Source organism: Staurois parvus, unplaced genomic scaffold (genome assembly GCF_062004578.1).
Source record: "Staurois parvus isolate SC_StPar_1 unplaced genomic scaffold, SC_StPar_1.0 ptg000166l, whole genome shotgun sequence".
NCBI lineage: Eukaryota > Metazoa > Chordata > Amphibia > Anura > Ranidae > Staurois > Staurois parvus.
The window spans coordinates 2,721,841-2,748,140 of record NW_028317962.1 but is presented as its reverse complement, the minus strand read 5'-3'; positions in this window follow the sequence as shown (position 1 = coordinate 2,748,140).

Below are 26,300 nucleotides of genomic sequence, written 5' to 3'. Positions count from 1 at the left end.
CCTCCGCCATGTTTTACAATGGGGATGAGGTTTTGATGTTGGTGTGCTGTGCCTTTTTTTCTCCACACATAGTGTTGTGTGTTCTTCCCAAACAACTCAATCTTGGTTTCATCTGTCCACAGTATATTTTGCCAGTAGTGCTGTGGAACATCCAGGTGCTCTTTTGCATACTTCAAACGTACTGCAATATTCTTTTTGGACAGCAATGGCTTCCTCCGTGGTGTCCTCCCATGTACTCCATTCTTGTTTAATGTTTTCCTTATTGTAGATGTGTCAACAAAAATGTTAGTATGTGCCAGAGATTTCTGTAGATCTTTAGCAGACACTCTGGGATTCTTCTTTACCTCATGCAGCATTCTGCGCTGTGCTCTTGCAGTCATTTTTACAGGACGACCACGCCTAGGGAGAGTAGCAACAGTGCTAAACTTTCTCCATTTGTAGACAGTCTGTCTTACCGTGGACACATGAACATCAAGGCTTTTGGAGATACTTTTGTAACCCTTTCCAGCTTCATGCAAGTCAGCAATTCTTGATCGTAGGTCTTCTGATAGCTCTTTTCTGCGAGGCATGGTTCACATCAGACAGTGCTTCTTGAAACCAGTAAACCCAAAACAGATGTGTGTTTTTTAAGGGCAGGACAGCTGTCAGCAACACATCCACTATCATCACACTGATTGGAGTCAAAGTTGGCTCACTCCTGGCTCCAATTATCTCTGGGAGAAGTCATTAAGCTAGGGCTTCACATACTTTTTCCTCCCTGCACTGTGAATGTTTACATGTTATGTGCAATTAAACCATGGCAACATCTAATATTTGTGTAGTATTATGTTCAGCAGACTGTGTTCTTCTATTGTTGTGACTTAGATGCCGTTCAGAGCACATTTTATGCCCAATTCATGCAAAACTCCACGTAATCCCAAGGGGTTCACATACTTTTTCTTGCAACTGTAAGCAGTTTGGCATAGCACTGGCCAGTATTTTCAGAATGGGCACAGGATTTATATTATTATTATTATATTAGTATCACAAAAATAGCCACGCTTTGGCCCTATATGTGATAAAAAATAAAGTTTATTGAAAATAAAATTGTAAAAAAATAAAGTTGCACCCAAGCACTTGAGCCCCCTACCTTGCCTCAAAAATGTGGAATGTCTCCCATACTCCTAAGGGCCTGTTCACACCACAAAGACTTTTTGATGCATTTTACCGTGTTCCAGTATGGTTCTGAGCAGAGCATGTTCTACTTTTTTCTGCACCAGGAACTGACTGGAACTGACTGAACTAGGGCCATTGAAATACATGGAAAACACTGTGCATGCATTTTTGATGCAGAAAAAACCCCACTAGGCTGCATCTGGTGTGAACCAGTCCTTAGGGCTGGTTCACACTGGAATGCAGTGCTGGAGAGCTGCATTCCTGTGCAGCTTCACGCACTGCATTCCGATCGCAATGCCCTTGCTTTCTGCTGCGGAGGCCAGTAAAGTTAATGACACCCCAAAGGCAGGTTGCAAACGCATTGCGTTTGCCGGCACTGACCTGCACCAAAACGCATGGTACAAAGTACCATGTGATGCGGTTGCTGTGCATTTAAAAAAGTAGTGCATGCACTACTTTTAGCACGGTACAGTGCAATTTCATCCCATTCAAATGAATTGGCATGAAATTGCACCACATAGACCCGCATATGAAATGCACGGGAACTCACATTGCATTCCTCTGCGATTCATATCAGGGCATGGTGTGACCCAGCCCTTAATGTAACATACAAATGTAAACACACGCATAGGGGTCACCTATATAGGAAAATGTTGATTGTGCTACATATACATACAGTATCTGTATATGTATACCAGAGTGAAAGCAATAATTCCAGGCCCATTAGTCATGGTTAGCTCTAAACTGGTGACCTGTTGGGGCTTTTTAAGTGTCGCCTATAGACCAGGGTATCAACGTTTGTCACAGTTTCATAGATGCACACAATTTTAAGGCTTGACATGCTCTCTATCTATTTACTATTTAGTAAAATCATCTTTTATATTTTACTAAAAAAAATTAAAAAGTTTAATTTTTGTGCCTTAGCATTAACTTTACTGTAATGTTGCACTTAATAAAGCATTGTGCTAATATTGTGTGAGATAAAAAATTGGTACTGCCACCATTTTATTTACCATGGTCTCTGCTTTCATAAAAATGCAAAAAAGGGCCACACATTGAGCAGTCATTGTGCAACCACCCTCTTAAATGTATTGTGAGAGCTATTCTACTTGGATTTCCTCCTTCATCATCTTCATATAGTATCTCACCATCAAAGCAGCTGTCTCTACTTGGTCGCATATTTGTTCAAACAGAAACTCTCTTTTGACAAAGGATATATCACAATTACTAATGTTTTCTCTCAAACCATTCGCTGAGGACATATCACTTTCCAAGTGAACGGAAGCAGGGGTTCATACTATAGGGCAGCTTTTTGATGACAATATTTTAGCCCTCTTTAAAACTCTATATCAGTGCTTTCCCCTTCCTCAAAATTACTTTTACAAATATCTCTGCCTTCTGAACAACCTCATTATCCCAGAAAGGCATTAATATTTCCATAAACATTATTTTGTTTTATCAGTCCATTTGCAAATCCAGCAAAGGGATAGCATACTTCTACCGAAGTCTCTCTAAACCTTCTCAACATGGAAAGGACAGCTCTATGACCCTTTGAGAAAAAGATCTTGAGCAAACTTTTCCGGAAACTCAATGGTTTAACACCACACTTAAACTTCTCCAGTTTTCCCATTGCACTTCACACTGGGAATCTCACCTTAAATTGGTCCTCCCTTGGTAATATACTCCAGTGCACTTATCCAGAATGTTTTGTAATGATTCCCCATCTTGCTGATGAGGCTGTGGAGAGCAAGAAACCAATGCACATTTGGTGATCTTGCCCATAAATTTCCGCATTCTGGAGTAACATCTTTTCATTTACAGTATGTCCTCGGTTTTGCAACAACATATGCTCCCTGAACCTACTCTGGCTTTGCTCCTTTTAACTTATGAGATGTGGGACAAAATCATCAACCTTTTATAATACATTTGTGCTCAAAAGTTTGCATACCCTTGGATAGTAATATACAGTGTGTACCATTTTTAAAGGAAACATGAGTAAGCAGACAAAAGACATTTCTTTTATTTCATATGGGGTTCATGTTTAGCTGTAGGTCAACAGATTGGCACAATCAAAAAACAAAACATGGCAACAAGTAAACAAATGAAATGACCCCTGTTCAAAAGTCTTCAAAAGTTGTATAGCTGACCATTCGCCTTGGCAAAACGCCACCAAGCCATGTAAAGTTTTTGGTCATCTTGCACAAACTGCATATTGGAGATTTCCCCAGAGTGGCTCAATGATATTAACCACTTGCCCTGCTGAGGATTTACCCCCCTTCCTGACCAGGCCATTTTTTGCATTACGGCGCTGCATTACTTTAACTGACAATTGCGCAGTCATGCAATGCTGCACCCAAATTAAATTTACGTCCTTTCTTTCCCCACAAATAGAGCTTTCTTTTGTTGGTATTTGATCACCTGTGAGTTTTTTATTTTTTGGGCTATAAAAAAAAGCCCGTCAATTTTGAGAAAAAAAACAATATTTTTGACTTTTTGCTATGGACCACTTGACAACTGGGCTATAGCCTAATGACAGCTACAGCACGGTTGTCCAGTTCTGGGAGGGCACCATATAACGCCCTCCCAGAACACGCCCCCCCACGCGCCCCCAGAAGCTCGCACCTGGCAATCTCCATGATTGCTGTGTCCTACGGACATAGCTGATCACATGATGTGGTAAAAGGCCAATCACAGCAGATCACAGGGTAAATGCAGTTGCGGTTATCGGCTGTACTTTCCTCACGCTATCACAGCAAGAGGAAAGTACTGCCGATAACCGGCAATTGTCAGAAAACAGCTCGGCACTGATCATCAGGGCACTGATGACCAGTGCCCTGATGATCAATGCCCAACAGTGCCACCCACCTGTACCCAGTAGTGCCACCCACAAGCGCCAAGCAGTGCCACCCACAAGTGCCAAGTAGTGCCACCCACCTGTGCCCATCAGTGCCTAGCAGTGCCACCCACCAATGCCCATCAGTTCCCATCAGTGCTGCCTATCAATGTCCATCAGTGCTGCCCATCGCTGCCCTTCAGTGCCACCGATCAGTGCCCATCATTGCTGCTTATCAGTGCAGCATCCTCAATGCCAGCTCATCAGTGCCGCCTATCAGTGCTGCCTATTAGTGCCCATCAGTGCTGCCTATCTATGCCACCTCATCAGTGCCCATCAGTGCCGCCTATTAGTGCCCATCAGTGCTGCCTATCAGTGCTACCTCATCAACGCACATTAGTAAAGGAGAAAAATTACCTGTTTGCAAAATTTTAAAGTAGAAACAAATAAATTTCTTTTAATTCAAATTTTTTGCTAATTTTTTTGTTTATATAAAAATAAAACACCCAGTGGCGATTAAATACCACCAAAAGAAAGCTCTATTTGTGTGAAAAAAAATTATAAACATTTCATATGGGTACAATGTTGCATGACAGCGCAATTGTCATTCAAAGTGTGACAGAGCTGAAAGCTGAAAATTGGCCTGGGCAGGAAGGGGGTATAAGTGCTCAGTAGGCAAGTGGTTAAACATGTCCAGTAAAAATTTTGTCATAAATTTAAACAAAAATGTATTCTGCGACATGTCTTTGCTAAAAAAAAAAAAAATGTGAAAATTAATTGGTTTACGTGAAAGTTATAGCGTTTACAAATGGCAGTATATATGCTGGGATTTTTTTTTAATTTTTTATTTTTACTAGTAATAGAGGCGATCAGCAACTTATAGCAGAACTGCGGGACTACGGTGGACATTCTGACACGGGGGAGAACTGATTCGGTGTCACTGACATCCCCAGTGACACTAATACAGTGATCAGGGCTAAAAAAAGCACTGACACTGTACTAATGGCACTGGGCAGAAGGGGTTAACATGAGGGGCGATCAAAGGGTTAACTGTGTGCTGGGATTGTTTTACTAAGGGGCGGGGTGTGTGTTTCAATGCAATCACACTGCTCTGGACGGCTGTGCACAGCCATCCAGAGCAGTGTGTCCGAGCCGCCAGGGATTAAGACTGTTAGTAAACAAAACAGTCCTCCTCCCTGTTGGTGATCGTTGGAAATCACCAGGCACCAGTGAGTAATTACTGGCCAGGACCGGGAGACTGACAGCCGCAGCCGCGTATGGCAGTGCGGGTAGGGAGCGCACATGACTCCTGTGTGCCCCCTACCCAGAACTGCGAAATCACGTATATATATGTGGTTTTGCGCACACATGCCGCCCTGTAGCAGTATTTCTGCTACAGGGCGGTGGGGATGCGGTTAAAGGATAAGTTTACCTTTTCAACAAAAATGATAAATGCACTTTTTTTGCAGGTAAAAAAATGTGCATTTATTATTTTTGTCTGCAGGAGCCTGGATGCCATTGCACAAGCAATCAGTAGATTGCTGATACCATGCAGGTCTCGTGTAGATCTGTCAGTATATCTGCTTGCCATACAGGATGTACGAACAAGCCGATATGCTGACAGGAAGAATCAATGAACTACCACGGTGCTCCACAGCTGCTAAGGCTGTCAGGGCTTGTTGTCGCTCATTCACAGAATGCAGTGAATGAGTGACACGGCTGGGCGGGAAGAGCCCCACACGGTCATGTTTTTTAAAAATGTGACAGCTAGCAAGGGGGTAGAAGATCCCCCGCTAGCTGTCAAAGCGGGGAGCGGGGAGTGGGAGCTGGTCAGATCTTAATATATTACATGTTACACCCTGAATATGGGTGTAACGTGTTACGAAAGGTGAACTTATCCTTTAAGGTCAGGAGACAGTGATTGCCACTTCAGAACCTTCACCTTTTTCTGCTGTAACCACTGGAGGGTCAACTTGGCCTTATGCTTAGGATCATTGTTGTGTTGGAAAGTCCAAGAACGTTCCATGCACAGCTTTAATGCAGAAAAATGCATATTGACTGCCAGTATTTTCTGATAACATGCTGCATTCATCTTGCCATCAATTTTCACAAGATTCCTCATGCCTTTAGAGCTCACACACTCCCAAAACACCAGTGAGCCACCACCATGATTCACAGTGGGGATGGGATTCTTGTCGCAATAGGACTTCTTGACCCCTCTCCAAACACAGCGCTTATGGTTGTGACCATAAAGCTCTATTTTGTTCTTGTCACTCCAGATTACAGTGTGCCAGAAGCTGTGAGGCATGTCAAGGTGTTGTTGGGCATATTGTAACCTGTTTTTCATGGCATTGGCCAGCTTCTTTCTGGTAGCCCAACCATGCAGCTCATCTTTGTTCAAGTATTGTCATATTGTATTTCTTGAAACAATCACATAGTCTTTTTCCAGAGTAGCCTGTATTTCTCCTGATGTGTCTTGTGAGTTTTTATTTGTATGCTGAACAATTCTCCTGGCAGTTGTGGCTGCAATCTTTTTGGTCTACCTGATTTTGGTTTGGTATCAAGAGATGCCTGAATTTTCCACTACTTAATAGATGATTGAACAGTACTGTATGGCATATTCATGGCTTTGGATATCTTTTTATATCCTTTTCCATCTTTATGAATTCCATTAGCTTGTTACGCAGGTCTTTTGAAAGTTCTTTTCTGCTCCCCATGGCTTAGTATCTAGCCTGCTCAGTGCATCCATACTGAAGCTAATAATTGGACTATTTATACACAGACACTAATTGCATTTTAAAAAGCCAGAGATGTGGAAAATTAACCTTTAATTGCCATTTTAACCCTTGTGTGTCACCTTGTGTGCCTGTGCCAAGGCTAAACTTTCCATGGTATGTACACTTTTTATCAAGGCTATTTGGGTGATTTCTGTTATCATTGTGATTTAAAAAGGAGCCAAACAACTATGTGATAATAAATGGCTTCATATGATCACTACCCTTAAAAAAAGACAGGTTTTTTTTGCATGATCAGTCATTTTATCAATGCCAAAATGTCACTTTTTTTTTCGGGTTATGCACACTTGTAAGTACAACTGTACATTGTATGACTGCCACAAAAAGAGTAATAGTTGCAGCCTGGAAATCAGTGGATAGCCCTGCATTTGCAAACTTCCTACTTAATTTGAGTACACAAACTGAATTGGAGTTTATGCTTGCTATTAAAATGGGAAAGGGGCATCATTCTGGCCCCGAGGGCAAGTCTGGACTCATCACAACAAGTGGACGGCCATTGTTTACAGATTGCACAATTTTACTCAATATTGTGTTGTTTGAAGTGTTAATATGTTGGCCTCCTTCAGTTTTGTTTACATATTTAACTCCAAACTTTTCATGAGTATGTATTACTCTGTATAACTGACACCAAGGAATATTTATTTATTTCAGGTACTTATATAGTGCTGTCAATTTACGCAGCGCTTTACATATATATTGTACATTCACATCAGTCCCTAACCCTCAAGGGGCGTACAATCTAAGGTCCCTAACTTACATTCATACATACACATACTAGGGTCAATTTAGACATGAGCCAATTAACCTCCGAGCATGTCTTTGGAGTGTGGAAGGAAACCAGAGTACCCGGAGGAAACCAACGCAAGCACAGGGAGAACATGCAAACTCCAGGCAGGTGGTGCCATGGTTGGGATTCGAACCAACGACCCTAGTACTGCCAGGCAGAAATGCTAACCATTTAGCGACTCTGCTGCCCATATATACCTGAACAAATATGTTAAGTTTAGTTTGTTTTATGTATACACCTTCATCCCTTCTGCTCCGCCCACTCATTTGTAATTGCCTATGTCTTAATGTTATTACATTTTCCTTGTTCAAACATTTTATTGAATATCAGAAACAAAAAGAAACAAATTTAGGACAATCCATTTCAACATATGGATCCCAACCATGGCACCACCTGCCTGGAGTTTGCATGTTATCCCTGTGCCTGCGCGGGTTTCCTCCGGGTACTCCGGTTTCCTCCCACACTCCAAAGACATGCTGGCAGGTTAATTGGTTCCTGTCTAAATTGGCCCTAGTATGTGTATGTATGAATGTGAGTTAGGGACTTTAGATTGTACAACCCTTGAGGGTTAGGGGCTGATGTGAATGTACAATATATATGTAAAGTAAATATTTATAGTGCTTGTGAGCTACTATGGCAGCTGTTCTCAACCTGTGGGTTGCGACCCCTTTGGAGGTCGAACGTCCTTTTAACAGGGGTCACCTAAGACCATCGGAAAACACATATTTCTGGTGGTCTTAGGAACTGAGACACCGCTCCTCTATCCATCTCCAGGTGGATAAAATGTATACAATCCGCAGCTGTCAGACACGTGTCAATCACTTCCGGGCACGCCCCCCGTCTCCGGGGAGGGGGATTTAACTCCCTCTGCCTTCGTCGATTGGTAGACCAGTCAGTCCCTGATTGGTGCCGGAATGTGCGCAGCTATTTGAAGCGGAGGATTTGTGCAGAGATCTCCCGGCGCTCCGATCATTCCGAAGTTTCCCGCCCTGAACGACCCTTCCGGCCGACCGACCGATCAACCCCATGAACTGCCTGAACGTGGCCGATGTCATGCCCGGCGCATTCTACAAGATCAGGGGGCAGATCCAGGTTAGTGCCTACCCCATCGTACAGTGGGGGGCTCTCATTATACCCCCCAGATAAATTATTATGGGGGGCAGATATATAATTTATGGGGGTGATAAACTATTATAGAGGGGGAGAAGGGCAGACAAACTATCATTTGGGGGGATATTTTTATAGGGATGAGGGGCAGATTATTTGGAGGGGTAATCATCATTATTGGGGGCAGATGTATTTTTATGGGGGTGATAGGTCATTATAGAGGGGGGTGAGGTAATCATCATTATTGGGGGGCAGATGTATTTTTATGGGGGTGATAGGTCATTATAGAGGGGGGTGGGGTAATCATCATTATTGGGGGCAGATGTATTTTTATGGGGGTGATAAAAAAATATTTCACAATATATAATTACATATTGTTTTTGTGATTAATCACTATGCTTTTGTGATGGATTTGGTAAAATGCCTATTTCGTTTCCTATTGAATATATATATATACGCTATTTCTATAAGTTTTATAAATATTTACTTTTATACTTTAATACATATGTTGTGTGAATATTTTCTGCCTGCTGGGCTTTGTGGTACTTTAAGAAATCCTTGCTTAATAAATATTTTCTCACAGGAACAGACCCCCTCCCATCGTGTGATTTGGAAGACAAAAGAATGTTTTTCTCTTTTTAAGATAAGACTGAAGAAGATCACACCTATACCATGACAGAGATTGTTTTCGTGTAAAGTGAACAACCAAAGACTAATATAATGCTTATGCTGTTATCACGTGATGTTCGCATCATTTTTCATATATAAGCTCACGGTTTCATTTCAATAAATTAGAGAGAAGTATTCATAGACTGAACTTGTGTGTCAGCGTGAGTGTCTTCCAATGTGCGCACATTTCAAAGCTAGCGTCATAAATTTTGGACAGGAACAGATAAGCACTGGATGATTAAGTCCATGACTAAAACACTTTAATTATGTTCAATTTGTAACAATGAAAATACATCCTGGATATCAGATATTTACATTACGATTCATAATAGTAGCAAAATTACAGTTATGAAGTAGCAACGAAAATAATTTTATGGTTGGGGGTCACCACAACATGAGGAACTGTATTAAAGGGTCGCGGCATTAGGAAGGCTGAGAACCACTGTACTATGGTGTATTTAAAAATTATAAATTATCATTCCAATGAACAATGTTTTTGTGGTTCGCTTACACCCTCTACATACTCATTTTAATGTGTAACTCTGTTACATTGAGCACTTTATATAGTCTAAAGATCATTTTTTATTAATAATTTATTATTGGAAGAATTGTTATTTATATCAAGATAATTTATATTAAGATTAATTTTTCACTTATCACAATTGGGAATAATAATGGAGCGCTACACAATTTTATATAATATATGTAGTGCTGCGTAAATTGATGGAGCTATATAAGTACCTGTAATAAATAAATAAATAAATACAGAAGAGAATAAGTAACAAAGTTGTCCTGCAGAAACGGTGGAATAGCATAAAAAAGCTTGTTACATGGAACCATAAAAAAAAAACATGAAGGGATACAATTGTATATACAATTGTATAAAGGAAGGTAGGAACTGAATATACTTTAGAGAGGGAACTCTGCTCCCAGAAACCATGTGAGGGTTTCATATGAAACAAGGGGGGTGAGACAGGGGGGAGCAGAAAAAAGGGGGGGAAAGTAAGAAGGACGGAAAAAGAAGTAGGGGAGGGAAAGAAAGGGCATGTGACTTCCAAAAGAGAATAAAGAATCTCGAGGCCATATCAGTGTACAGCTTGACATATAGGGTAGCTATGTTATTACATTTTAATAAGCATGCTGTTCTAGGATGTAAGATCCATGGACAGCCTGTATTATACTTTCTTGACTTTAATAAAATATTATTGAAAGTAAAAAATGAAAAAACGCCCCCGACAGCGAAAGGGTAAAAGGGAATATGCTCTGGTTTGTACATACAGTATTTTATCTCATTATTAAGGTAAGGACTAAAATAATTAAACTAAATATTATATATTTTTTCTTTTAGTCAGATAACTATAAAAAATGCATATTTATTTTTGAGGATCAGTTTTTTGCCACGTGGTAGAGCCCTTAAATGATGAGCTGCATAGCTCAAGCTGCAGTTTACATACACAAATAAGTTAGTCAAAGCTGTGACGCATCCCTCTCTAAGCATGTTAGTCTGACGCTTCAGACATAAGGTACCTCCAAACAGGCAGCCTTTGCTATGCTAGTATTTTAGCTAACCCATAGTGCTCTGTAAATCCTTTATTAACCATTTATTTGTCAAACAACAAATGTATTTATAAAGTACAAAAAAACACAAATAAAATATTTTTTTTAAATAAATGTGAAAAAAAAAACTGAACTAAAACTTACGAAAACTGATTATATTTTTCCTTTAAACGGTTTGCAAAATTCTACATATTTCAGTTCAGACTGCCTGGAAAATGGAATAAACACAGTTCATTGTGCTAGTGTCTGGTTACATTCTAAACTATCTGGCGCTGACCTTACCTTGACATAATTGACCTCAGATAAGATGCACATTAATTGCTGTGCTCTAGAGCATGCCATTTGCATAATTGAGTAGAGTTCTCATTCTTCACACTGTGTATACATTTACTTACCTGGGTTAGAGGTTCAATTAAGAATCAAAAGAGTTATAATTTTATCTCCAAAAGGTAAATAGAGCCGTGTTTATGAATGGCTATGAATTTGCAAAGTGCATCTTTTATGTGTTTGTGTTTCTTGTTTATTGACTATTACGCACATTTACCACAATAGCAGAACCCAATTAGCAACCGAGTTCAGACAATTTTCTTCCTTAAAGTATAACTAAAGACAAAACTTTTTTTCTTTTTTAGTTCTGGATACAGTGGAGAGGGATTAAAACACCTGTCAGCTTTTATTGCTATCTGTAAGGGCTCGTTCACACTTGACTTATTTCTAACCCTTGCCAAACACACCTATAGCATTAGACAGGCATTTGGGAAGCGTTTTTAACGCTCCTCAAACACACCCCAAAAGCCCTATGCGCATTTTTGAGTAATTTGATAGGCATTTGCCAAGCGTTAAAACTGCACCACAAATGCCTATAATGAAGTTTAATGGTATTAATGCTCTGCAAAGGCCTCGCAACCGCCTCGCAAACGTCCCGCAAACACCTATAATGAAGTTTAATGGTATTAACACTCTGCAAATGCCCCGCAAACACCAGGCTCTTCAGGAACATCACCATAGACTTGAATAGGAGGCTTCAACTCCTCCTGACTCAACACGAGGCATCAATTTTGCTGCAACGCGACGCTAACTCTTCAGTGTGAACAGCACCGTGTGCTGCCATGTGTAGAATTTTCATAGGCATTTGAGGCGCGTTAAAAACTTTTCCCAAACACCTGTCTAACAAAGCTAGTGTGAACTTACCCTGTTAGTGAGATTCACCTTCTCTATTTGTTCTAAATATATAGAAAGTGCAGCGCTAAAATAAGTGAATGATATTGTAGTGAAAATAAAGTGCAAAGTCAATCCGACATATAGTGAAAAAGAAAAAAAAATGTTTTCAGCGGAACAGTCAAGTAAAGCATATAAAAATTAAATATAAAAAATGTTCAATAAATCATTCAATAAATGTGAAACAGTAAAGCGCGCACCCTGCACACTCCCAGCACATGTGTCGGTGTCCCACAGAAAGGTCCCTATCTATGCTTGTGATCAGGACCTTTCCAATCATGTGACTGCTGTAACAGCCAATCACGGCGGTCACATGACCCTAAACCCCACCCCACTTCCCAGCATCAGAAACCCCTTAAAGGGTCAGGAGGAGTCGGCTTGAAGGGATTAATATTTCACGCCTGAGGTTTACAACCGCTTTAACCACTTGCCATCCTGAGGATTTACCCCCCTTTCACACAAACAGAAATTTCTTTCAGTGGTATTTGATCACTTGTGCGCTTTTTATTTTTGGTGCTATAAACAAAAAAAGTTTTGAAAAAAACATTGAGTCAATGGAAGATTTATTTTTTTCCACATGTTTTTGGAAAATGACAGAAACTTTTATTTTGTTTTTTATACAAAGCTGTCATTTAAATTAAATTTTTCTCACACAAGCCATGGGTATATGTGGAATTACAAAATACATTCTGCTACTACTACTGAGTCATTTTTTTTGGGGGGGGGGGTTGGTGCTATCCTGGCATTTCAGGGCCTCCGAAACTGTAATAGGTAGTCAGGAAGTGTAATGGGGAAATAAAGCCCGTTAAAAGCCTGAAGGTGCTTATTGGATTTTGGAGTCCTGCACTTGGCTAGACTGCCAAAAAGTCTCTCACATGTGGTACCCCCATACTCAGGAGAAGTAGCAGAATGTATTTTGGGGAATAATTCCACATATACCCATGGCACGTGTGAGCAATAAATCATTTAAGCGACAATTTTGTGTACAAAATATGTTGTTTTTTTTGTCATTTTCCAAAAACTTGTGGTAAAAAAACAAATTCTTCTATTGACTCAAAATTACTCTTGGCAAATAGTTTGGGGTGCCTACTTTCCAAAAAGGGGTTGTTTCAGGGAGTGGGGGCATTTTATGCCCAGCATTAGAAGTTTATGCCACACATCATTCACTCTTCTAACCACCTGAAGACCAAGCCTTTTCTGACACTTTTTTTCACATGAAAAAAATCAGTATTTTTGCTAGAAAATCACTTTGAACCCACAAATATTATATATGTTTTTAAAGCAGATACCCTAGTGAGTAAAACGGTAGGTGCTGCAACTTTTTGTGTCACATTGTACTCGTGCAGCGATTTTTAAAATGCTAATTAAAAAAAAACAAGCTCTTTTTTTACTTTTAATGCACAAAAACACAATGTATTGGCCAATTATTTGGTATAATATAAAATATGATGGTATGCCAAATAATTAGATACCAAACATGACATGCTTTAAAACTGTACATGCCCCGCGCAATGGCTACAAGCTGCATACATTTTTAATATCCATAGACAATGCTTTAAAAGCCTTTACAAGTTACCATTTTAGATTTATAGAGGAGGTCTAGTGCTAGAATTACTGCCCTTGATCTGACGTTCACGGCAATACCTCACATGCATGGTGCAACCTCTGTTTACATACTGGCATAGGGTCAACGCTTGTGCACGCAGGTGTGCGCGTGGGGGGATGAGGCTGCTTTTTTTAAAGTTATTTTGATTTTTTACACGGTCCCTTTCATTTTTTTAATCACTTTTAATGCTATCACAGGGAATGCAAATATTCCCTATAACTTCAATGGGCATTGTCATATATTCTTTTTTGATAAATCTGGGGTCTATCAGACTCTAGATATCTCCTCTGCCCTTACATTATCTAATCTCACCAAAATCGGCGTGATCAGATGCTTTCCAATTTTACAAATGGTGCTGTTTATATCCTGTGAAACAAAGTGATGAAATGCTCGTAGCTTCCAATTTCTTAGACTATAGATATGCTTGGCACCATTCCGGTCTCCAATCAGCTCTATGGTCAGCTGGCAGAAGCAATGACTGCATTTTCAGGTTCCCCCGATGGCACAGGACTGCCCGAGAAGGACAGGGAAGACAGTGGGGGAGGGGGGCATCATCTCCCACTGTTTGTAAAAGCAATCTTGCAGCCAATTAGCTTAGCCACTAGGATTGCTTTTACATGAAAGCCGATCGTCAGCTGAAAAAAACAATACCAGGATGATGCCTGCAGCTGTAGGCATCATCCTGGTTTAACCATTCAAACTCCAGTGATGTACTAGTACGTCGCTGGTCCTTGTTGGATATATATGCGATCTTCTTTTTTTTTTGTATGTAGCCTGTGGGCTTAATGAAAAAAAGAGAATACATCTCTGCCAGAAAAAGTGTGTGGTATGCCCACCATTAGAATATACTGCCCTGCATCCACCCACTTCTAATAGTTAGTACACATTAGGTCGCACGGTGCAACATGTCCCAATTCCATGATTGTACAAATGTCTAAATAGTGGCACGCTTGAATAAAATTGTCCACGTATAAGTGGTACCCCTTATGGAAAAAGGATGACACCATGTCCCAAACTATCTTGCCACTGCTCCCCATGTAGTCTGGGCATCCGGGGGGCTCCACGTGATTATCTTTTTCCTCATAAATCCGAAACTTATATCTATAGCCTGTTGCCCTCTCACAGGTCTTATACATCTTGACCCCATATCTGGCAAGATTGCCGGGAAGAAATTGTTTGAATGCAAGGCGGCCAGAAAAATGAATGAGGGACTCATCAACGTAGATTTTTTTGCTGGGGAGTATAGACATCTGAAATTTTTTGGTTCAGGTGATTTACAAGGGGCTGAATTTTGTGGAGACAGTCAAATGCAGGGTCACCCTGAAGATGACAGAGTATATTATCATTGAAATGAATAAAACACATTATACTCTCATATCTATGCTTGGCCTTGGCAGCAGAGAACACGGGCATATGATGAATCGGGTCTGTGGACCAATACAACCGCAATTCATTTTTTTTAGCAATGCCCATGTTAAGGGTTAGGCCCCAAAAAAATTTTAATTCAGAAACTGTAATGGGCTTCCATGTGAATGGTCTGGCAAGGTTTGAATTTGGGTTGGCGTCGATTAATTGTTGTGCATATAAATTGCTTTGATCCACAATCAATGCATACAGATCTTCCATGAAAAACAGCTCCAAAAAATCAAGGGGAGTAGGTAAATTTGCTGTCTCCTCCTGATTTCCGGGTTGGGCAGTGAATGGGGGAAATACAGGTGGTGCAGAATTTCTGGGCTGCCAATTTGGGATTTGCAAGCACATACGGAAGGATACTAGGGGCTCTACAGGCCTGTGTGGGAATTCTTGGTGGTTGCGGGACAATACTTGTGCTCGCCACCGCACCAGCTTGTACTGCACTTATGGGACTCGCCACATCACCAAGTGATACTGCAGTGCTGGTATGTGAAAGACCAGGATGTGCTAGGCTGATGGTGCTTGCCAGTTCACCAAAAGGTAGAGCGGTACTAATACTGGCACTCTGCTGCATATGAGAGTCATCAAAATTTACCGGCAAGTGCTAACAGAGATCAGGCCTGATTCTGCGAACACTGAGGTTTTGTGTGCAATGTATCAAGTGACAGTGACCTACTGACACTGCACTTGCTGGGGGAGAAGGAGGGGAGGGTAAGCGTAGGGGCTAAACGGAGATGCTGGCAGGTGCCATGACTGATCCCACTTACGCTACGTCCTTGGGGACACTATACTAATGTGAATGCTGGTATAGTGTCGATCTGATCAAAGATATTGATCTGTTCAGACACTATACTAGCAATGGAGGTTTATTGTGTATGAGCGTGTTCCTGGCAATCAAGGGGTTAAATGTGATTACTGGTGCACTGACGGGCAATCTGATGCTATCTGGGAGGAGCGTGAAAACCACGGAAGCAAGAATCATGTATATATACGTGCTTTTGTGCACCCGTGCCGCCCTGTAGCAGTATTTCTGCTATAGGGCAGTCAGGAAGCAGCTAAACAAGCGGTTTGCATTACGGTGCTGCGTTACTTTAACTGTCAATTGTGCGGTCATGCTACGCTGCACCCAAATGAAATTTACGTCCTTTTTTCCCACAAATTGAACTTTCTTTCGGTGGTATTTGATCGCCTGTTCGGTTTTTATTTTTTGCTTTAAATTAATTGGTTTACCTGAAAGTTATAGCGTTTACAAATGGCGGTACACATATTGGAATTTTTTCTTTATAATAATAATGGTGGCAATCAGCTATTTATGGTGGCGATCAGCAACTTATGGCGGCGATCAGCGACTTATAGCGGGACTGCGGAGGACATTCTGACACTGGGGGGAACTGACTTGGTGTCACTGACATCCCCAGTGACACCAATACAGTGATCAGTGCTAAAAAAAAGCACTGACATTATACTAATGGCACTGGGCAGGAATGGATTAACATGAGGGGCAATCAAAGGGTTAACTGTGTGATGGGAGTGTTTTACTAGGGGGCGGGGAGTGTGTTCTTCACTGTAAGCATACTGCTCTGGATGGCTCTGCTCAGCCATCCAGAGTAATGTGCCCAAACTGACAGAGAGGAGGGCTGTTGGTAAACAATGCAGCCCTCCTCCCTGTCGGTGATCACCGGTAATCACTGGGCACTGGCGGGTAAGCACCGGCCTGGACCCAGTGATTGACACCCGGGGCCGCAATTGGCGATGCAGATAGGGCGCACGCGTGGCTCGTGTGAGCCCCCTACCCGGAAATGCAGAATGATGTATATATACGTGATCCTGCACACAGGTGCCGCCCTGTAGCAGCATATCTGCTATAGGGCGGTCGTTAACTGGTTAATAAGCAAATGTACCATATTCAGTGGCCATGCATGTGCGCCTATTACAAATACTTTACTAAAGAATGGGCTCCCTTACCAGCCTTAAAACGTCAGAGAGTGGATTGAACCACTCTGATCTGAAGAGCTTATTTTTCCCTCAGACAGCAATAAATGCTTTTTGTATTTCTTGACCTCAAGTGGTAATGCATTGTGAGAGCAGTTACCTGGGAAGATCTGGAAGCCATATCTTGCTTATCTATCCTCACAAATAGAACACAAGAACTTTAAAAGCTTTTGTTCAATGTGGCAGCTCTGACATGTGGGCGCCCATCGCAGCAAGTGTCTGTGTATGCACGAGCGCCCAGTGGTAAAAGCTGATCAAACCTTAATAAATCAAGCTGATGCCATTAGCGTTCGGCTGCCACAAAGACAAATGTCACCAGTAAAAAATTGTGGGCTTTCTGTATCATTCAGTAACAATTGAATCATAGTGCTTTCAGCAGAAGCAGGAGGTCAAGCCGTAGTCAGGATGTCACATAGAGCAGAGGTTCACTATCAATGGGGAAATTAAAGTACATCAAGATGGAGGAGCCATACACCAATTAGGTTTTGTTTGCATTGTAATGTAATGTAAGAAAAAATACCAGACATCATCTGGCTAAGGACCAACATGCCACAGATAATGTAAAATCTGAGAAATGTCAGGTTTGGCCAGAAACCTTTTAGCATCCTCTAGGGTAAATTCTTATACAAATCAGTAGGCTTTGGAAAAAAGAAAATCTGAGCTATGGGATCTTTTCAGTAATTCTAGATCTTTGAACCAACAAAAGAGTGAAGAAGGCTTTCGATGTAGGTTACACCTTCCCTATTCTACATTCATTAAACATGCATGCGGGAACAGGTTTAAAGCGTGCATAGGCTTTTAAAAAAAGATATCATTTAAATACAAATCCTAACAACCCCCCCCCCCCCCCACCCAGTCATCCTGAGTCTTTCACTGCTCAGCCTTGCTATCCAGCCAGCTTTGCTAATAGAAAAAAAACCATGTTGTCCAGGACTTGTGCCTAGTGCTCACAAATGTGATGGCCTTATTCATTCCTAAAAATGGTCCATACTCAAGGTGGCCTCCAACCATACAGACCATCTATACAAAGGGATTGGGTTGTGTTGTGCTTCTATTCTTGTAAGGGCTGTATGGTTCCTAGCAGGGGAAAATAGAAATTTTGGAGCATTGGTGGCCTGTCCTTTAAATATCCCTGGGGATGGTGATAATTAAAAGACAACTTCACTAAAAATGAAATTGCAGCCTATCCAAATTATTAATCCCAATGTTTCTTCTACCCTTCAAGAGAACTCTACTTTTTTTCCTACCTTCATACATCTTAGACGTCTGGGTGATGTCATTACCTAGCTTCCCTCAGCTTTACCCTTCTTCAGGATCTTTTTCCTGTAGTGAAACAGGGAGAATAAGGTAACTTGTTAACCCAGTGCACAGCTAACCAGCAGGGATAACCAATCTAATCAACAGGAAAAATACAGCTATTTCCGGACAACAATCTTTTATTATTTCATATATACAGTATATACAGGGGTTAGACAAAAAATGGAAACACTACATGATTTGCAGATATTAAAGTGATTTGCGTTGAAAGCGGAAGTGATGTAATATTCTTTTGCTTCCACTGTGTAATGAGCAGAGCTTTTATTCTCAGGGAATATGTGCAGGAACTCAATCATGTGGCATGATTCATGTCCCCCCACAATCCCCCTTCTACACACCCACACAGCATCAAATAATAGGTGTGACACCAGGAGTGCATTAAGTCCAGAGTGCAGAATTCAGGGATGTGTTACACACAGAGTGCAGAGTTCAAGAGTGTGTTGTGTTCAGAGTGCAGAGATCAGGAGTGCATTACACACAAAGTGCAGAGTTCAGGAGTGTGCTATGTACAGACAGTAGAGTTCAGGGGTGCATTACACACAGAGTGCAAAGTTCAGGGTAGCATTACACACAAAGTGCAGAGTTCAAGAGTGTGTTGTGTTCAGAGTGCAGAGATCAGGAGTGCATTACACACAAAGGGCAGAGTTCAGGAGTGTGCTATGTACAGACAGTAGAGTTCAGGGGTGCATTACACACAGAGTGCAAAGTTCAGGGTAGCATTACACACAAAGTGCAGAGTTCATGGGTGCGCTACATACAGAGTACAGACTTCAGCCCTCTTCCACAGCTGTTTGCTTCTGCATTCCACATCCACATTTCACTTTCACCTTTTTTAAGCTCTGACCTCTGCACACAACCTCCCCTCCACTGCTCTTATCTTCTCCCCCTACTCAAAAGCTCCACCATCTTCCACATGTAATACTTTTGTTGCTGTATTAGGCTGAAGCACCAAGCTGTCTCCAGTACCTCCCCACACACTATAGGTGGCTTTGCCTCTCTCATTTGTAGGGAGATCATTCAGCAGGGGCATCAGTATCTGGTTACCAAGGAAAAAATGGAAATCACAGAGGGTGCAGCCTACAACACTCCCCCTCCCTTTTGTCCCTGTCCTGCACAGGAGATCCGATCTGTGGGAACCGCTGGGAGACAAGATATCACTTGTAAACACAGAAACTGGACTTCTGTGTTTACAAGTGAGAGTAGTGAGCAGGAAGCTGAGTGCCTGAGCCAGAGGAGGTGGAACTCAATCAAGTTCCAGCTGAAATGAAAGCCCTGGTGATGAGACACCTCGCTAACAGGTAAGAAGCCTCACTTTTGTCATTCACTGCTAGTAATACGGAGTAATACGGAGTCATGTCAGAGCTTACATAGCTTCAAACAGGGCAAATTGTTGGTGCCCACTTAGCTGGTGCCTCTGTGACTGAAGATGCCAATTGATTTGCCATGTTGCAAGGTACAGTATCAAAGGTTATGACGGCATATACAATTTCCAGGAAAACTGACCAAAAGAGACAAAAGGACATTGCACAGGATTGTGACCTGGAAAAAGAAAGCAACTGCTAAAAAAGTGACTGCAGAGCTCAATCCCAGTCCCCTGAAAACTCCCTGACTTCTCTTCTGTTTCCCTTTTCACTAGATAACAGGTTATGCTTTCAGAAGCAGCACAGCATTTGTTTCCATAACACCATAACACCTAGATGAGCTTTTTAGACATCCCATTCCAAATCACAAGCATTTTGCCACTAACACCCCCCCTCCCCCGTTTATTAAGCTCAATTCTTCTGGGAAGGCTTTCCATGAGATTTTAGAGTGTTTCTGATATTGTACAACAACAGATGACTCTCAGAAACATGTCTTCAGCAGTCACTTCCAGTTCATGTGTATACTTTCTGGGAGTGTCTGGAGCAGACGTCACATCTGGTGTGCCGCATGGAGTTTCAGGAAGGTAAGTGGGGTCTGGACCAGAATGGAGCAGATGGCACATATGGTGTACAACATGGAAATGCTATTGCAGAAGGTGAGTGGGGACTGGAGAGAGAGGACTGAGCAGCAGAGGATCGGCAGAGCTGGGGAACCAGAGCAGGAGAAACAGTCACTGTGACATGTGCTGTGCATTGTGGGAGCAATATAGCGAGAGGTGAGGAGGTACTGGAAAGAGAGAGGAGGAACAGCAGACCAGAGGATAAGCAGATCTGGGGGTTACTACTGAGTGGGGGTTTAGCAGAGCTGGGGGTTACTAGTCAGTGGGGCAGCAGAAGAGCTGGAAGTACTAATGAGCAGTTGATCTGATAAACAAGTGTACTTATAAACTGGAGATCTGCTGAATGCAGTTACCAATGAGCTGGGGATCTGCTGAAAAGGGGTACTAATGAGCTGGGGATCTGTTGAATATGGGTACTATCGAGCTGGAGTTCTACTGGGCCCCTTTAAAATAAATAGGAAATCAGCACACATAGTGAATTTGCCATGCTTCATTAAAGCTTAAAAAAAGCATCACCAAAGCATTATAAACACATAAAAAAATCATTACATTATGTATAAAGGCATCTGCTATTAGATAAATATCAAACCAACTGTGAAAGCTGTCCTCCTTAAAGTGAAAATTATAATTAAGTACTCTGTGAAAATAAATGAAAGTGAGGTCCTAGCACAATCAAAACCTCTACAACATCAACAATTCCTATAGTGACTAAATGTATGATATACTCCAGTGGAGTCCGTCACATGCATTGCGTTCACCACACTATGTAATTTAAGTGCCTTGATACCAAATCTTGCAATTGTGCCACCACAAATCTCCACCTCTGTGGGGAGTGCGTACTCATCAAATATCCAGTGACCTCTATTTTACTAAAGGTCAGCTAGCACTTTGGGATAATGAATATCCTTCAAACCGGTACCACTCCTCTGCAGATCTTCCTCAACCTCCATAGATCTTCAGTTGTCCATCCAGAGTAATGGCAACATCAAGCTAAAAGAAATGCTATAGTGTAGTATTTCGTTATAAAGGTAAAGAAGGTAACAAAGTATTACACTCACTTTTATTTGTGCCCAATCTCGGCACTAATGTAAGTAGCCTTTTAAGTAAAGCTTTAGGCTTTTCTTTTGGCTTGATGTTGTCATATCTTTGGATGGACAATTGGTGATCTATGGAGGTTGCAGAAAATCTACAGAGGAGTATTACTGGTTTGAAGGATATTCATCATCGCAAAGCGCTAGTTGACCTTTAGTAAAATAGAGGTCACTGGATATTTGTTGAGCATGCACTTCTCACAGAGGTGGGGATTTGTGGTGGCTCAATTGAAAGATTTGGTATCAGGGCACAGAAGATTAAATTATATGGTATAGTGAACACATTGCATGTGATGGACTTCATTGGAGGACATCATACATTTTATTGACTTTTAGTCACTATAGGAATTGTTAATGTTGTAGATGTTTTGACTGTGTTAGCACCTTTATTTCACATCAATAAAGCATGTTGAAGCTGTAAACGCTTTAATGTGTGTTGAAGTCGAAGTAAGTGTAAATCTTGCTGAACAAACAGAAAGTGAAGCGATATCTACCCAATGTGGACACAGTAATAAAATCTTGAGGTTCTAACTACTAAATCCAAAACTAAAAAAAAAATGCTTAGAGTTCTACAATAATTCCTCTTTTTTTAGAACAGGAATGTGTAGATTATGCCAGACACAGTCTGATTTTGTTTCAGTTTACATGCTTAACCAATATGTTATTAATAGTTACACATGTATATTTAATTTGCAATTTATTTTAGTCTCATGTGAAAATTCAGCCTAAGGGCTTGTTCAGATGACTGTCAACTCCCCTTGTCTCTCTCTATTATGCGTGTTGCACTTTTCTTTTGTGTTTGTCTAGTCTGATATTTATTCAGGAACCATGTGGACAGGAGGAGAGAATATTCTGCTGTGCAAGCGCTTCCTATCGTGGCTTAATTCCATCTCTACGAACTTTTGTTTCTTCCAAAAAAACTTTGATAGGGGAGATAACAAGCACTTGAATTTTGTATATAAGATTATATAATAAGGAGAAAAAATTGATCTAAGCTCATATCTATTGGGAGGAAGAAACATGGAACTATTGTTTATAGCCTCTGCAGTTAGCCATGTTTAGTTTTTGGCATAAGACCTCTTCGATTTTGGCACAGCTCTTTCTGGTTTGGGATAAGGTAAATATAACTGCAGAAGAGATTTATTTATTGTTAAGGACTATGTTGGGTTAATGTTAGGGTAAGGTATTAGAGGCCTAAATTTCAGTTTTAGGGTTAAAGAGCCATTAGTTTGCTTATTTAGATCAAAGTAAAAGGTTCGCTTGACAGGAACCTCCAAATATTGATAATTTTCTACCATGCATTTTCTTGCCTCTTCATTTATTTATTGGAGTACTCCCTGAGTCTAATCTTTCTGCAAGTTTTCTGTGTTGGAGCTTACACAGTGTTAGTGATCTTCCCCACTCCCCCATGTGACACTGTTTGGGTCTGGTTATTGGCCAGGTCAAGTTCAAGCACTGCATCCTGGGAGTAAGGGAAGAATGTCGCTTGCTACCCCATAGATAGAAGTACCCTGTTTTTTTGGTGGGTTCTAACTGATGAATGGAGTAGTACTAGAGCTTGGCAACAGTATCGAGTGTCAGCGGGTGGAAGGTATCCATATCAATAATACCAGTCATTTTGCCCTGAATGGCCAAATTAGCCAATACTTTTTAAGGACTGTTATTGATGTGAACACCCCCCATGACCATCCGAACATGCAGCTTTCATAGGGATGGCTGCTTTGATAAATAACATGTTTCTTCTTCTTGCAGCATTGCCTGCTTGCCTGGAATATGTTAGTTGACACATCCCCTCCCCTACATTCCTCATGAGGAGCTTGCTCTTGGAAACAGGGCTACATGCTGTCTATAAACAGCCATCTCCTTGCTATCTGCATTGTCAGATGATCATGAAGGGGACCCTGTCAGACTTTGCAGCTAGCCATCAACCGCAAGTGGAAAGAAGGGATAAAGTGCTACATATACTTAGTTTCATAGATGGTAAGCTTAACCAAAGACATTACTCTATCCAGTTCAGCCTGTGTGGGTGAGGGTGTATAAGTGTGTGTGTGTATTTATATCTCTTCCATTTCAAATATTGCTGTATATTGTGTTCACTAAGATGCTAATCTAAGAGCTTTTTGTACTTATCAACACTTTTTGCTGACACCACCAATCGTGGAAGGAAGTTCCACATTTTTACCACTCTAACAGTAAAGAAAACCCTATGCAGATTGTAAACTGTATCTTGTCTAACTTTATTGAATGACCCCGTGTATTCTTAAGTGTCGTGAGAATGAAAAGTGTTTTCCCTAATATTAGGATCACCATTTAGATACTTTTATATTACGATCAAACCTCCTCTTAAGCATATTTTCTCCAGGTAGAATACGTTTAATGTATGTAGTCATTCCTCGTAAATGAGGTTTTGTGTACTTTTGCAAATACATGCATACACTGAAGAAAATAAAAAATCCCTTTAAGACCTGGCTCACACTGATGCAATGCAGGAAACTCTGTGAATCCTGTATATTTTTCGCACCTCGTTGCAATTGCATGGAGTTCATGTAATCTGGTGCAGATGTCAATGTTAACATAATGAAACAGATCACAAAATGTGATTGCCAGAAATCGCATCGCATGTGTGAGAACACACATGCGATGCGGTTCAGGTGCAGATAAAAAAAGGGTCCTGCATCTTTTTAGTGTGGATGCGATGCGATTTGAGCCATTAAAAAAATGTATGGCTCAAATCGCAACCGCACAAACATTTAATTTGGAAGTTTTGATTTACCGGTAGTTTTCCTTTAAGTATTTCTGTATTGTGAGTTAGTGCAGCACTGAGGCATGTAGTGTTTAGCTCCTCTGACTCCACAATGTCCAAGGAAACTCTTCCCCAGATATATTCATTTCAGTCCTTAACTGGTACTCATTTTGTTCCTTAACTGGTCCCACGGCGCAGATGTGAAAAGGGAAACTAGATGGACTACAAGGTGTCAGCCTCAATTTCATCAACAACATGAGGCAGAAAATCAAAGAAGTGTTAGCGGAGGCTCATCAGTCAAGTGGAGTGTTCCGATCTCTAGGTAAATAGACTTCACCCTCTGCATGAGAAGTTTCCTGAAGCAGCTGCATGTGTTTCCAAAATAAAACAAACCAACATAGACTTGGGTTCTTCACATCAGGTATTTTCAAAGGTGTCACTGAAAGCTACAGGATCATGGGTGAAATCCATTGCAGGGCCCCAATGCAAAAAAAATATACAGATCTAGATTCAGCTGACATTTGTTTCAGCTATTTACAGGAGTTATAGTAGAGGCTTTAGGGAAACAATACAAATTAATAATTTAGGTTAAAGGATAAATTTACCCTTTCAAAAAATAAATCCACATTTTTGCAGTTACAAAATGTGCATTTATTATTTTTTCTCTAAGGAGCCTGCAGATCATTGCATTTGCGATCAGCAGATCGCGGGTGCAATCTCAGGCTCCTGCAGACTCTCAGCAAAGCTGTCTGCCAGTACCACTTATGGGCAGGCAGTTACCTGAGAGCAGGAAGATCAATGGACTATGAGAATGCTCACCGGCACTCTTGTAGTTCATTGAGAACTACAAGCCACCAGCCACAGGAAACTGTGAATGAATGATGTGGCCATGTGAATGGAACCTCACACGGCTGCACTGTTTTCAAATTGTGACAGAGGAGAGGATTAACTGTAACAGGAGGGGGGATTCGGGGAGAAGAGGCTGCAGATGCTGAAACATGTTACATGTTCCACCCTAAAAACGGGTGGAACATGTAACATGTTCCAAAGGTGAACTTACCCTTTTAAGAAGAGAAGGTAATCCACTCTTGAAACAGCCTTCTATACCTAAAATAAACGTAAGGAATGTGTTGGTTCACTTACTTTTAAGATGTTGTTGGAGTGATAACTATGGACTTTTTTGGGGATCTAATTTCTTGTACAATGTGTTTTACTAAGCTCTGAATTCTTTCCTAGAATCTATAAATCATCTTTGTTTGCAGTGTGTCAAATGGGTATGCAGTAGATCTCACACTGATGAATCATTAATACAATCAATGACTTACCATATAAAAACCACAAAAATAATGGGTGCTGAATAATATGACATTGGGTCTATTATGACTACAGCTGATGTTACTGTGGTCTATATTTTCCACAGGAAGCAAAAAAGCATTGGTGAACTGATCCTTTGCTACCTCACATACAGTACTCATCCTATTCTATAATTTTGCTTGATTCCTTTCTGGAAGCCTACTCCACCTTCTTCCTTGATATATAGTTGCCCTCTCCACTTCACTTTGCCTTCAACATTGCTGTTGGATTGGGCAGCTCATTCTAAGGGGGACAAAGGACCCCAATCACATTGTAGAAAGAGAGGTGAAAGTAAAGCACTGGACTTAAATACATATCCCACCAAAAATCATTGGTTGAGCCTACTGGCTTGAAATTGGCAGCTCTCCGCAAAACAGGGAACCACCCAAAACAAAGGAGTCATTTAAATTGAGAAAAAGCAAACAAACAAGGACACCAAACAATATCTCAAAAATTCCTTTTCTTTTCTACGCAGGAATGCAGAAGGCATCCAGTAGATTTCGGCTGTCCACATATTCCCCGTTTCTCAGGGCTACAACATAAATGGGAAAATAAATATTTCCAAATCCATGATTGGTGTAAGAGAATATTAAACATAAAAAATACAGTCGTGGTCAAAAATATTGGCATCCCTTCATTTCTTTTCGATAATGCACCACTTCCCCACAAAATTGTTGCAATTA